Raw genomic sequence first — 13709 nt, 5'->3', positions numbered from 1 at the left:
GTGTTCGGCGTCTCCTTTCATTGCTGTAAACCATTAGATTCCTCGTTCTTTCTTGTAGTAAAGATAACAACCCATGTCATACCGAATAGACATAGGGGGAAAGCGTCTTTTTCATCAATTTAGACTTTCTCTTGTTATCTGCAGATGACATTGACAAAGTGAAACACTAGATTTGAAGTGCCCGACACAATCCATTTTTATGGCGCTTGTATACCGGTGCCCGCTAGTGATGTGACCCGCTGTGTTAAGCGCTTTAATGGTTTTGTGTAGCCTCATGTGATGTTGAACTAATGAGAGCTCATAGGATGAGCATCTTGACTTCATTGTGTCAGATGTGACACCATCTCACTCTAACATCATTATTTTCCTTATTCTTCAATGAAAATGATAGGTAAAGTCCCTCTCCTCTCTGACAGTATACTGTATAGCACAGAGGAACAGATTTCGTCAAAAAGACAGGTAGGACAGGGATTGTTGTCCATCCCGCTGACTGTCACTATGGTTGACATTGCAGTTAGGTTGTTTCTATCCTACCTCGACCTTATGTATCCAAGCAGAGGGTAGTCGGGCTAAGCGCCGGTGTCACCAGAATAAAGGATCCGTACACCACTTTAAGAGATAAAATCTACATTTTATTTCCGTTTCTTAAAAGAAGACTTTAGGATATGTTATAGGATGACACGATCGCTCATTCGGTTTAAAAATGTATTTTATTTTCCTTTTAACATTTGTACAATAAAGTGAAAAAAAAGTTTTAAATATAACGTTATTAGAGAAAATGTAATTTTTACATTGACTGGCAAGACATGACCTCTCTGCTGCCACCAGTGGCTGTGTCGGGAACTGCAGGTTGCACAAGCCCTGTCCTAGCACTGTTAGCACCTTCCTAGGAACGCTCATTTACCTGATGATGATCCCAGTAAAAGATTTAATTTTTGTGCGGCCATATTAATTATCAGGGGATATCAAGGGAAGCCCTATTACATGGCCCAGTGGGAAGTAGCTGTGCATTAGGAAGGCCGTTAGAGTACTATTACACAGACCGATGGCAGCCCGATTAATATTGTAAATGAGCACTGATCTGCTAGATTGGTGCTTGTTTACTGAGCCTATGACATGGCCTGATAATTTTTTTACACCATGTTTGATAAATCTCCCCCCCTGTGTTGATCCAGAGGAAGGCAAAAACCCTTATGAGGCCAATTGCCCCATCACTCCAAAATGGCCAAAATGGCCGTCAATGTCCCATCACATAAAATGTAGTCATCAGGGCCGTCCTTGGTGGCTTCTCCCCGCCCCAACCCTCTTGAGTGATAGATCTTTCTGTACCCAAAGAGGCAGAGATCTATTAGTCAAAGCTGGTAGGCTTGGAAAAAAATGCCATGAATAGCCTAAAACATTGATAAATTCCCTTATATTGTATATACAGTAGAAGTATCACTAGGTTATACGCAGTGGCGAGTATACAAAAGAGGGGGCCCCATAACAAAGATCAAAGAGGCAGCTGTTATGGTGCTGGCAACAATAGTACATATATCATTGGTGACATGCATCTCATATGTTGTCCTAGTCATACTTATAATTATATAGTATGTTTAAAGGGGTACTCCAGTGAAAAAAGTTGTTTGAAATCAGATTCCTTCAAATTAACCGGTGTCAGAAAGTTATACAGATTTTTTAATTATTTCTATTTAAAAACAATTCAAGTTTTTCAGTACTTATCAGCTGCTGTATGTCATGCAGGAAGTGCTGTATTCTTTCCAATCTGACACAGTGTTCTATGAGCGGGAGAAGTTTTCTGTGGGGATTTGCTACTGTTCTGGACAGTTCCTGACACAGACAGAGATGGCAGCAGAGAGCAGTGTGTCAGAATGGAAAGAATACACCACTTCCTGCAGGACACACAGCAGCTGATAAGCACTGAAAGACTTGATATTTTTAAACAGAAGTAATTTAAAAATTGGTATAACTTTCTGACACAATTTGACTTAAAAAAATGTTTTTCTTCTTTTCCGAATTACCCCTTTAAACCCTATATTCAGTAGGTGGGATCATAGACAGTGTGTACATTAACACCCTATTATATAACTTTTGGAACAGATTGAGTATAAGGTGGATGCCTGACACAGATCAGTAAACAAAGGCAGACAGTTTATCTTCCCTGTGGCGTTAGAGCATCAGATATTCGAAGGTACAGATACTTAATTTGTGTGTGTGAAAATCTTCCATGCACCCATGCTTGTGGCGTACAGGCGGAAAGACTTAGTGATGAAACCATCAGAGGATTGTTAGGCTTTATTACGCTCATTAAATATTAAACTAGTTTAATATTCCATGTCACTAGTTGTAATGATGTGTAAAATTAAATTTGTTTTATGTGCATAATTACCATTGGCCTATGTGATGTCATTCTTCTTAGAACTTTTTTAGTTTAGTATATACAAGATTCTTCACACTACGTTTTTTTTCATCGTTTTTGCAAAAAGTGGATGTTTGCATCCATTTTGATCCACTTTTCCATTGACTTTATTATAAAAAACGGATCAAAATGCATCTGTTTTTTTATGAACACAAATATGTGGTTGACCTTATTTTTGTGTGCTAAAAAAATGGATGGGTTTTGAATCAAAACTTTTGATCCATTTTTTTTTTTCATAATGGAAGTCAATGGAAAAGTGGAGCAAAACAGATACCCACAAATGCATCTGTTTTTCCATCCGTTTTTTTTATCCGTTTTTTTTTTTTTAACGGATAAGAAAAATTTAGTGTGGACCTAAGGCTATGTTCGCACATCGTTATAATGGCAGCTGATAAGTACTGGAAGACTTGAGATTTTTTTAATAGAAGTAAATTAGAAATCTCTGGCACCAGTTGAGTTGAAAGATTTTTTACTTTTTCTGAACTACCACTTTAAAGGGGTTGGCAACTTTATAGCAATATAGTTCAGTGTATAGTATTAGTAAGTGCACTCACTGCACTTACTGACAGCAGCTTCCTGTGTATTGCATAAAGCTAAAATCAGGCTCCCCTCCTCCAGGCTGTGCTGTCCTGCTCAGTGGTGAGTCTGTCCATAAGATGGCTGACACGGAGGAGCATGCACTGAGCCTGTATATGTCTATGAAGGACACTGAGGGTGTGGCATAGTCACATGCTCCTCCATGCCGGCCATTTAATGGACAGACTCACCACTGAGCAGGGCAGGACAGCCTAGAGGAGGGGAGTCTGAGTTTAGCTCTGAGGCACACAGGGATTTGCTGTCAGTATATACAGTGAGTACACTTACTAAGGCTGCGTTCACACTACGTATATTTCAGTCAGTATATGTATATTTCAGTCAGTATTGCAACCAAAACCAGGAGTGGATTAAAAACACAAAAAGGCTCTGTTCACACAATGTTGAAATTGAGTGGATGGCCGCCATTTAATGGCAAATATTTGCTGTTATTTTAGAACAACGGCTGTTATATTGAAATAATGGCCGTTATTTACCGTTATATGGCGGCCATCCACTCAATTTCCACATTGTGTGAACAGCTCCTTTCTGTGTTTTTAATCTACTCCTGGTTTTGGTTGCAATACTGACTGAAATATACGTAGTGTGAACCCAGCCTAATACTGTACACTGAACTATTTTACTATAAAGTGGCCAACCTCTTTAAACTTCAGCTCCAAACTACATTTATGGACAGAAGGTAGACCATGGATGGAGGGCAGCTCACACAGGCTGTAAATGGGGAGAAAAGCACACCCAATACAGTTTGCAGGGGATAATCAGAAAGCTTTGTACATGTGTAGAGAGAAAACACAGAACAGAGCAAACGCTAAAGGCTATAGAAGTGAACCCAAGCTAAAGTTTTAATAAAGACCTCTGGAGAAATTGTTCTTGCGTGATAATAAGTACAAAGCATGAATTAAAGTCTGATTTTCAAAGGTGTTCATAGCCGTTATGCATGTGCATAGTTTGTGTTTGTGTTGGTCCCTGGCCACCATCCAAAATACCCCTGTTATAATTACTTGTATGCGGCATAAGGAGGAATATGTAGGCTTAGGAACACATAGCTGAAGCCAGAATAGAGGATATTTCTCACATCTTTCATCTGCTTTACCAGGGTTTTGCAGTATAATAAGCAGGTTAGGTAGTTTGATAGAAACAGTTGTTCAGTATTCAATTCTCGCATAGACAAAATAAGCACACCAACTCAATGGGATAAAATCCAGAAATACTGTACATATTCATTAATATATATGAGTAATCTGAAGAGACTCCTCCAGAGAAAGACTAAATCGTTTTACAGGAAGATTCTCATCAAATATAGTTATCTCGTAGAGCTTTTCAAGTTAAAGGGGTACTCCGGGCTAGGGGTATTTTTATTGTATGGCCGGGGAGGGGGGGTGATATAGAAGGTGCCGGTCACTTACCTCCCCGGTTCCAGCTCTGGCTCCCGGATCGCACCTCCCCGTTCTCCCGTCCTGCTTCCTGGTCTGAGCTGCGGCTTGAGACGTGACATCTCAAGGCAGCTCAGCCATTCAGCGGTCGTAGGAGGGTCCCGCCTCGGCCGCTGAATGGCTGAGCTGCCTTGAGATGTCACGTCTCAAGCCGCAGCTCAGACCAGGAAAATAGGGAACCCGGCGCTGGAACCGGGGAGGTAAGGGAACGGCGCCATCTATATCCACCCCCTCCCCGGCCATACAGTAAAAAGCACCCCAGCCCAGAGTACCCCTTTAAGTATTTTTGCAAATACAATTATTTAGCAAACTTGTCTCCTTCTTTTGATAATACGCTCTTTCCCTCCCATTGTTGACAGCTTGTTGTCTAGGTTTCCAATCACCACTCTGCTCTAAAAGCAGTGGTCTGGCTGGTGTGTATATATATAGCCATAATGTACAGGAAAGACCAAAAGTTTGGACACACCTTCCCATTCAAAGAGTTTTCTGTATTTTCATGACTATGAAAATTGTAGATTCACACTAAGGGCATCAAAACTATGAATTACCATATGTGGAATTATACAGTATACTTATCATAAAAGTGTGAAACGATTTCTAGGTTCTTCAAAGTAGCCGCCTTTTGCTTTGATTACTGCTTTGCACACTCTTGGCATTCTCCTGATGAGCTTCAATAGGTAGTCACCTGAAATAGTCTTCCAATAATCTTGAAGGAGTTCCCAGAGATGCTTAACACTTGTTGGCCCTTTTGCCTTCACTCTACGGTCCAGCTCACCTCAAACCATCTCAACTGGGTTCAGCTCTGGTGGCTATGAAGGCCAGGTCATCTGGCGTAGCACCCCATCACTCTCCTTTTTGGTCAAGTAGCCCTTACACAGCCTGGAGGCATGTTTGGGGTCATTGTCCTTTTGAATTAAAAAAAAATGATAGTCCAAGTAGACGCAAACCAGATGGAATAGCATGCCGCTACAATTTACAATTAACATAGTCATGAAAATACAGAAAAGTTTTTGAATGAGAAGGTGTGTCCAAACTTTTGGTCTGTACTGTAAATGTATAGAGATACAGTGTAAATATACTGCATAATATATATAAATATGTTTACTACAGCTATATATACACCAGCCAGACCATTGCTTTTAGAGCAGAGTGGTGGCCGGTAACCTAGACAACAATGGGAGGGAAAGAGCAGCATATCAGGAAAAGGAGCTAAGTTTTCCAAATGAATGTATTTGCAAAAAAAATTACTTGACGAGCCCTACACGTATAACCATATTAGCTGAGATGGGAACATCCCTTTACTCTTTGCTAATTCCATTATTGGCCTCTTAATACAGTAAGAATCAGAGCAAAGCAGAAGGATTATATCATATATAAGGCAAGAATTAGGCTCCACCAACCTATTGCCAATATTATGAGAGGGCTAGTGGCACATATATCTGGAGGAAAATGTGCACCACCAAGGCTTCAGAACATTCTCATTTTCAATGCTACAGTTTCTTTCATACAAACTTTGGCAGATTCCTTGCACATCTATGTATACATTGTTATTAAACTGAAAGTATTTAGGCGTTAGGGCTGTCTTTTCTTTAAGCCCCATATTGTTTGGTTTTATCTAGACTATAAGGTTTATCTGCTCCATTGCTCTATAGTTTTTATCTTTAAAGTGTACCTGTCGTGGTAACTTTCAAAATATAAATCAACAGTAGATGTGATATAAAGCAAGTTTGCCATATACATTCATTATGTTTGTTGTTGTTATCATGCTGTAAAACAAAGCTGAACTTACCAGAAATCCAGGTCCAGTCTCCGGAAGCTTTTTAGTCTTGTGCTGGCTGAAAAAAACAGACTAAACACAGGAATTTCAGCCAGTACAAAGAGTTACTGCTCAATGTGTCCATCAATCACATGACTGCCTTCTCTGTGAGTGCTCAGATGACCTGGGATACACAGGACTTCCTGTGTTTAGAGTCAGAACACAGGAAGTGCAGTGTTTTCCATGATAACAATTTTTTTTTAAAATAATAATGATAATTTATATCTAGTGTTGATTTATATTTTGAAAGTTATAATGACAGTGACACTTTAACAATCGAGGAACAGTTCACCTGAAGTCTTGTTCAGGAGTGTATATAGGGTTTTCCTAAAAGGGATATTCCAGTGTGCATAAAAATGTTATATAAAGCTAAGGATGTAGAAAAAAAAAAAAAAAGCAATACTTACCTACCCCAGTCCCCTGCAGCTTTCAGTTTTGCTTCTTCTGGTCTCCTGCTAATCATCTCTTCAACCTGTTTCTGAAACGAAAGGTTGTAGCATGACCGGCCCACTCAACCAATCTTTTTCCAGGACACCACTGCTGTCCATGATTGGTGTAGTGGGCAGGTCCTGCTGTGAGGCAGAAGAGATGAGCATCAGGGATCAGAAGGAGCTGAACCGAAGCTGTGAGAAACAAGAAGTGGTAAGTATCACTATTTTTTCTCAACATTTTCTACAGCCGTAATATTATGCAAAGTTTTTATGGACACCAAAATACCTTTTTATCCCTTACACCTAATCATTTGATGAATTATATGATCTTGTACATAGGCAGAGATCCACCTATGCAATTGTAGTATACTTGTCAGAATCTTATAATATGTATAGCCCAGATATGAGTTGCTGCATTGTACAAGGTCACTGCAAACATTACACAGAATTATCCCAAATCAAAAGTGATGTCTATTTATTGTATTTAATCTAAACACTTGCGTCATGTGTATGTAAGTACTTGTGTGTGCATGCATGCTAATCTGACCTCTTTGCTACTCAGATGGCTGTTATTTATCTTAAATACATGGAGAGAGAGAGAGAGAGAGAGAGAGAGAGAGAGATGTATTATTAAGGTGCAGATACATACAGCAATTTTTCCAAATGCTCTGGAAGACTATCAAAAATTGCAAAATCACTCTCTGCAAATGGAGGGGGGGGGGGGGGGCAATCTATATACTTTATGCAACCTGTGCAGCTGTACAGATTATATTTTACATCAGTACGGGAATCAAGTGTAACACAACATACATGTAATACAACATCTACTGTATTCAGTAGGAGCGTTATATATTTGTATGCATTAAGCTCCCCCTAGTGGTGGCTACATTCAATGAGAATTTATTGATTAAAAGTTTTTGTAAGTCATTGCATATTACTGTAGGCGTCATAACATGTGGATGCCCATAGATACTTATATCATACCCTTCATGCACCTGCTCTTTTCCTCTTCATTCAGAAAAATAGTAGACATAGACTAGATAGGAGTAGTATATGCAGTGCAGCCCAGTTGTCTTAAAGGGGTTGTCCTATGAAAAATATTGTGTGTATGTAAACTGTTCGTAGAAAGATACAATAATTTGCAATCATTTTTTTACAGTGATTTCAGTGGTTCCGTCCCCCGCTGCGCCTTCTTCTGCTGATTTTCTGATTCCACCTCCTGTAGCCTCCAGTAGTGAAGATACAAGAAAATAGAATAGATCTATGTGTAGAATTACATTTCTTCCTCTTTTCATATACAAGCTTATAGAAGTGCATACAGGAAGTTAAATCAGACAACAATATGTATTTGTGAGATATCTGGAGCTGTATTTTACGGACTACTTTTAATACAGACCAGTGGAAGGAGATAGGATCAGCGGACATAAGCCCACTGTGCCACGTGACCGTCTATCCTTTAGGGCATTGTCTAAGCATATCCTCCATTCTTCACAAGATATCCAGGCAGGACCCAGGCATATTAACAGGCCATGATGAAAAGCAGGACACCTTCTGCCACAGATGGGAGAAGACGGGCAAGGTGGTAAGAGGACGGCAGCTAGGATGCCTGGCCATCGTTACACCATTATCGGCCGTATTCAGCTGATATTGGCCGTTACGGCTGATAATAGTCTTGTTGGCACAATGTTGGCTGATCGTTGTCTTTCAACATGTTGAAAACTCAACGATCGTGATAGCAGCCTATATGCTGCCGTTGCTCTGTGTATTAGGAGCAGCGGCAGTACACCGCCGCTATCTTCTATGGTCTGCCCGTTCTAGCTATGTACCTTCGCATAGCTGCTTTTAATCCAAGATCCAAACCTGTTTGCAGTGATGCAGTTATTGTCCTAAAAAACAACTTTTAAACCTGCAGCCCTGTGTCAAACTGTGGCTTAGAGTATCTGTGCCCTAACCTTGCACCACCCCTCCGTCCCTCCTCCCCACCCTCTTCATCATTAGGAATGCCACTGGCAGGATTTTTCCTATTCCTCTGCAGTGAACATTGCACAGGTGCCTTAACGATCCAGCCCATGTGCCCTGCTCACACAGCTGATGAATAAAAGAAAACCTGCCTGGAGCATTCCTAATGATGAGGAGGGCGGGGAGGAGAGACAGAGAGGTTGTGCCAGCCTAATGCACAGACACTCTAGGCCACGCCAGTTTAACACAGGGCTGCAAGTTTAAAAGTTGTTTTTAGGACAATAACTGCATCACCTGCTGAACGGACCCCAGGACAGATCTTGGAGTCACTTTAAGAGAGACAAAGAAATAGTCTGAAAATAGGGTGAAAATAACATTGCAGTGTGCATGTTTTTGATGGAGTGGTGTGTATTATTTCAGGACTTTCCAGGACTTACCAGGACTCATTAGATAACCCCTTTAAGTGGGTTCTGCTGCAGTTTAGGCACATTTGGTGGCTGGTAGTGTTGATGTGCAGGGAAACCTTTGAAGGAAGCACGCTGCTAATCCAGTCTAGTGTTAGTGCTCCTCATTGTGAGGATTTAATATGTTTTTCTTTGCATGGAAGTAGGAAAACAAGCAATGTTTTGATAGGACCTGACCAACTTATTGAAAAGATGTTCCTCTGTTTTTCTGGGAACACGTTCAAGATTTTGTTTTCGATAGAGGTACAGCTGGATAATAAGCCAGTCCTTAGATTTATCAGTCTTTTTTTTTTTTAAGGACAAGTTAAGCTTTGTTTGTTAGCGTGTTTTGGTAGGATGCTGCTAATACTTCAAGCCCTGTTGGTTCTTTTGGGAACTGAAATGTCAAGTGGTGAGTTCCTGCTGCCAAATAGCGGAGGAAACACAATGGCAGGATTTGTTTCTGTATCACATCACATAAAAGGAGAACTTAATGAAACTGCCCAATGATTTCCTGAGGGAGTTCTCGCATTAATGTTATAGTTACAAATGTACTATAAGAACTTGTCTGCAATCGAGAATTGCAATCACGTTGTTAAAAAAAAAATTAATAAAAATATTTAAAAAAATGCATTTTTGCATCGCTTCTCGGCCTTTTGGCTAAGATCAAGTGTAGTGTTTGTAATAAAATAAATAAATTAATTAATTCAAAATTCTAAAACGGCTTCTGAAAAACTTGATCACTAAATCACATTAAAATTTTTAAGGATTTTATGGATTTTTTTTTAAAGGGTTTTTATGCTTAGGTTTATATATTATATTTGGCATCTTTTTTTTTTTTTTTTTGCATCAAATATATTCTTACAGTCAAATATGATGGAATTGTTGCTTTTTGCACCCTAAAACATACAGTATGTAATATGTAAATGGGAACGGAGTGCTACTGTAAAAGCCAATCAGTATGGAGATGCTGCCCTCCTAATGAAGCTCCGCAGGGTCTTCTTTTGCATATTCATGTTTCCCAGGGAACAATACACCCAGGATTTCACTGCATTGAGCGCTTTGACCGGCAGCCGGCAGTGTTATCGTTTGGCTGGTCTCCCTGAAATCAGCGATCTGTTTCTCTTATGGCTTTACTAGGCATTGCTCCCACCTAGCCAGAACCCTGCTCCACACTGATGAGGGGCAACACCTCACAATAGCTGTATGTGGATGGACACCTGGCCTTGGTTTTTCCCTTGTCATTACATTGACTTATAGGGCCACTTAATATGGTGGTTTTGGTGGTTTCCCTACAGGAGCCAGCCCTTGGCTGGGTCCTTCCCGGAGGGATATCTGGCTAGTCCTGTGTTTTGAGACTTAAATGAGGCTCCACGGGCTTTTCTTTTGCATATTCATGTTTCCCAGGGAGCAATGCAACGAGGATTTCACTGCATTGAGCGCCTTGACCGGCAGCCAGCAGTGTTCTCATTTGACTGGTCTTTCAGACCCAGAAATTAACCATAGTCTGCCAGTCGGGTGTCTCTGCACTAGAGCAACTGTTTCATATACATCTATGAGTCACAAGTAGGGATGGTCCGAACCGGGTTCGGTTCGGGTTTGTACGAACCCGAACCCTCGGTAATGATTCCCGCTGTCTGCCCGCTCCGTGGAGCGGGCGGATCCAGCGGGAGGACCGCCTGGAAAACTGGGATACAGCCATAGCCATAGGCTGTATCCCAGTTTTCCAGGCGTTACTCCCGCTGTATCCACCCGCTCTACGGAGCGGGCAGACAGCGGCAATCTGCTGCCGAGCGTTCGGGTTCATACGGCAGGTTCGGACCATCCCTAGTCACAAGTTGTAGAATTTTCAGAATATGTGTATATATGAGGCATTCTGCACCTGATCTCCTATATTTACCAACTCAGCCCTACAAAACTGGCCAAAAATACTATGCAGGACTTAGATCATGCACCGTTATTGACGTATATAAAAGTTCTATCTCTTCTTATTACAGCAAGTGGGAGATTGTAGGTTCCGGGTACAGTTATCAATTTGGCAGTTTCCAACATTGCCTAAAGGCTAAAAAAGCTATAAAAAAAGGAAAAAGTTAGTATTACACAAGTTTCTCCCTAAAAGGAAAATAGAAAAAAATATGTTAAATGAAAGCTGTAGATCATGGGACATACTATCAGACAAAGAGGAGTCTGAAGCTCTCTTGTATAATAAGCATAGATGATATAATACAGACATGGAGATAAGGAGCTGCTGCACCTCACACCTATGGCTGACACTAATGCCTCTCAGTTACATTTAAAAACCAAGGCCAGGATGTTGGTATATAATTTGATCAAACCATATTGCCCCATGTACCACGTGTAGGTCTCCTGGTTCATATGAGTCCCTACACTAACTCCACACTGTGTCGGTCAGCCGGGAAGTAGGGAAGGGAGGCCATAGAATGGCCCTGCAACCCCAATGTCACAGGACCAAACCTCAAGGGCCCCCACCAAATCCAGCAGGCACCACCGACGGAGAAAGTGGCCACCAAGTGTGAGCATGGTTTCTCTCCATGATGACATAGATAGATGACATAATGTTTTCTCTCTATTAGAAAGGGGAATGCTTCTTGGTTTTAAACTCCCAATGGCTCTCTGGCTACTTTTTACTGTTATTTAAAGTTGCCTTCTGTTATGGAGCTGTAGAAATCATATGACTTTATCCATCAAATGATCTGTCATTATGTCAGTCCTACTTTATGGGTTGTCACTGTTTTTTACCTGCTAGCCCACCCACAGCTCTTTTTCTCCCACAACTCTGTCACTTTTCCATGTCTCCCTTCCAACAGCCTTCTGCACAAGGGTATGTTCACGCTAAGGAATAGGCAAGGAAATTCAAGTGGAATCCACGCTTAAGTTTACGCATTTTCCACTTGAAATTACGCCCGTAAAATATGTACAGAGTAATGTCCTATTGTGTTTAATGGGATTTTCGCTCTGTTGTTCACACAGTGAAATTTACGCACAGAATGTTCTGCTGTGGATCCACTTTCTGCCCAAGGAATTGGCATGTCAATTCTTTTGGGTGGATTTCGCTAGAGAAATCCCATAGAAGTCATTGGGGCTTTGAATTTATGCTTTCCACTTGCATTCTGCTCGAATTCCACACCTATGCCGATCCAAGCAGAAAACTTTCCTCTTCAATTTCTTGCCTATTCCTTAGTGAGAACCACCGGGCCTCCTAATGTGAAGGGCCCCATAGTAGCCACGATGGTGGTAGTTACACTCCTGGGCAGGGTATTAGGCACTTGTGACAATATTTTGGATGCACAAATCTTTTTGGGATCTCTACAGCATTTACAACCACAATAAAATTAGACCCATTAAAAAAAAACAAGTTAAACAAAACATTTTTAAAAAAAACAGTTAAATAGTTTCAGCCCAAAGCCACTAATTAGGGATAAATAAACATTTTTTTGTTCCTATGCAAAATGCCATTTTATTACTTTTTTTAAAAAATTTTATTACTTTATGTGGTCTTTTTCCCATTGGCAATTTAGTGTGGGAGTTCAGTTCAGAATTATTTGCTGCTATGAAATCTTGTTTTCTATGGATTTATATCCTGCTGAGCTTTTTTTGGAATTGTGCTCACGCTCAGCTAACAAACTGGAAAAGCAGAGCTGCACCAAAATGAATAGGGGAGAGAGATAAAAACGTTTCACCAGACAGGAGGTGGATGTCAGACTGCTGCAGACCCCAATAGACATTGCACTGATCCCAGCTGTACCTTAAAGGGGTTATCCAGCAATACAAAAATGGCCACTTTCTTCCAGAAAAAGCACTACTCTAGTCTTCAGTTTGGGTGCAGGTTTTGCAACTTTGTTCCGTTGAAGTTAAAGGGGTTATCCAGCGCTACAAAAACATGGCCACTTTCCCCCTACTGTTGTCTCCAGTTTGGGTGGGGTTTTGAAACTCAGTTCCATTGAAGTAAATGGAGCTTAATTGCAAGCTGCACCTGAACTGAAGACAACAGTAGGGGGAAAAGTGGCCGTGTTTTTGTAGCGCTGGATAACCCCTTTAATGGAGCTTAATTGCAAACCACAGCTGACCTGGAGAGAAAACTGGTGCTGTCTCTGGAAGAAAGTGGCCATGTTTTTGAAGCGCTTGATAACTCCTTGAGGGAGCCTTCACGCGTAACGGATCCGCAGCGGATCCCTGCCCTGTACACTTATGGGCAGACAAACTCGCAGCGGGATGCACACATTTTCATGTGAAAATCAAAACTCGCATGTAAAAATCCCACCAAACAAGCAGCGATAAAAACACAGCGATAAATAAGCAGCGTTAAAAACGCAGCGATACGGTACGTGTGAAGGCACCCTAAGGGTGCGTCCACACATACAGGATCTGCAACAGATTTGATAACGCAGAATTGAAGCTGCAGATTCAAAGCAAATCAATTCTGGGCCATCAAATCTGCTGCGGATCTGCTGGAGATTCAAATCTGCGCCATCAAATCTGCTGCAGATCCTGTACGTGTGAACGCACCCTTAATAACCAATTCTAACATCATGTCCTGCATTGACATTCAAGTATTCATTTACTAAGTTGCTCATTGTTCTAGCAGTGGAGATA

General features: G+C 41.0%; 1 protein-coding gene and 1 pseudogene across 1 annotated transcript in view; both read left to right on the top strand.

The window, feature by feature from the left end:
• Positions 1–13709, top strand: part of STK32C (serine/threonine kinase 32C) — a 183251-nt gene that overhangs the window by 9213 nt on the left and 160329 nt on the right. The window lies entirely within an intron of this gene.
• On the top strand, positions 9736–9813 carry LOC138800256 (U2 spliceosomal RNA; annotated as a pseudogene).

The sequence above is a fragment of the Dendropsophus ebraccatus genome, chromosome 8, assembly GCF_027789765.1.
Source record: "Dendropsophus ebraccatus isolate aDenEbr1 chromosome 8, aDenEbr1.pat, whole genome shotgun sequence".
Classification (NCBI taxonomy): domain Eukaryota; kingdom Metazoa; phylum Chordata; class Amphibia; order Anura; family Hylidae; genus Dendropsophus; species Dendropsophus ebraccatus.
Note: the sequence above shows the minus strand (reverse complement) of the source record. Positions and strands in the feature narration are given on the sequence as shown.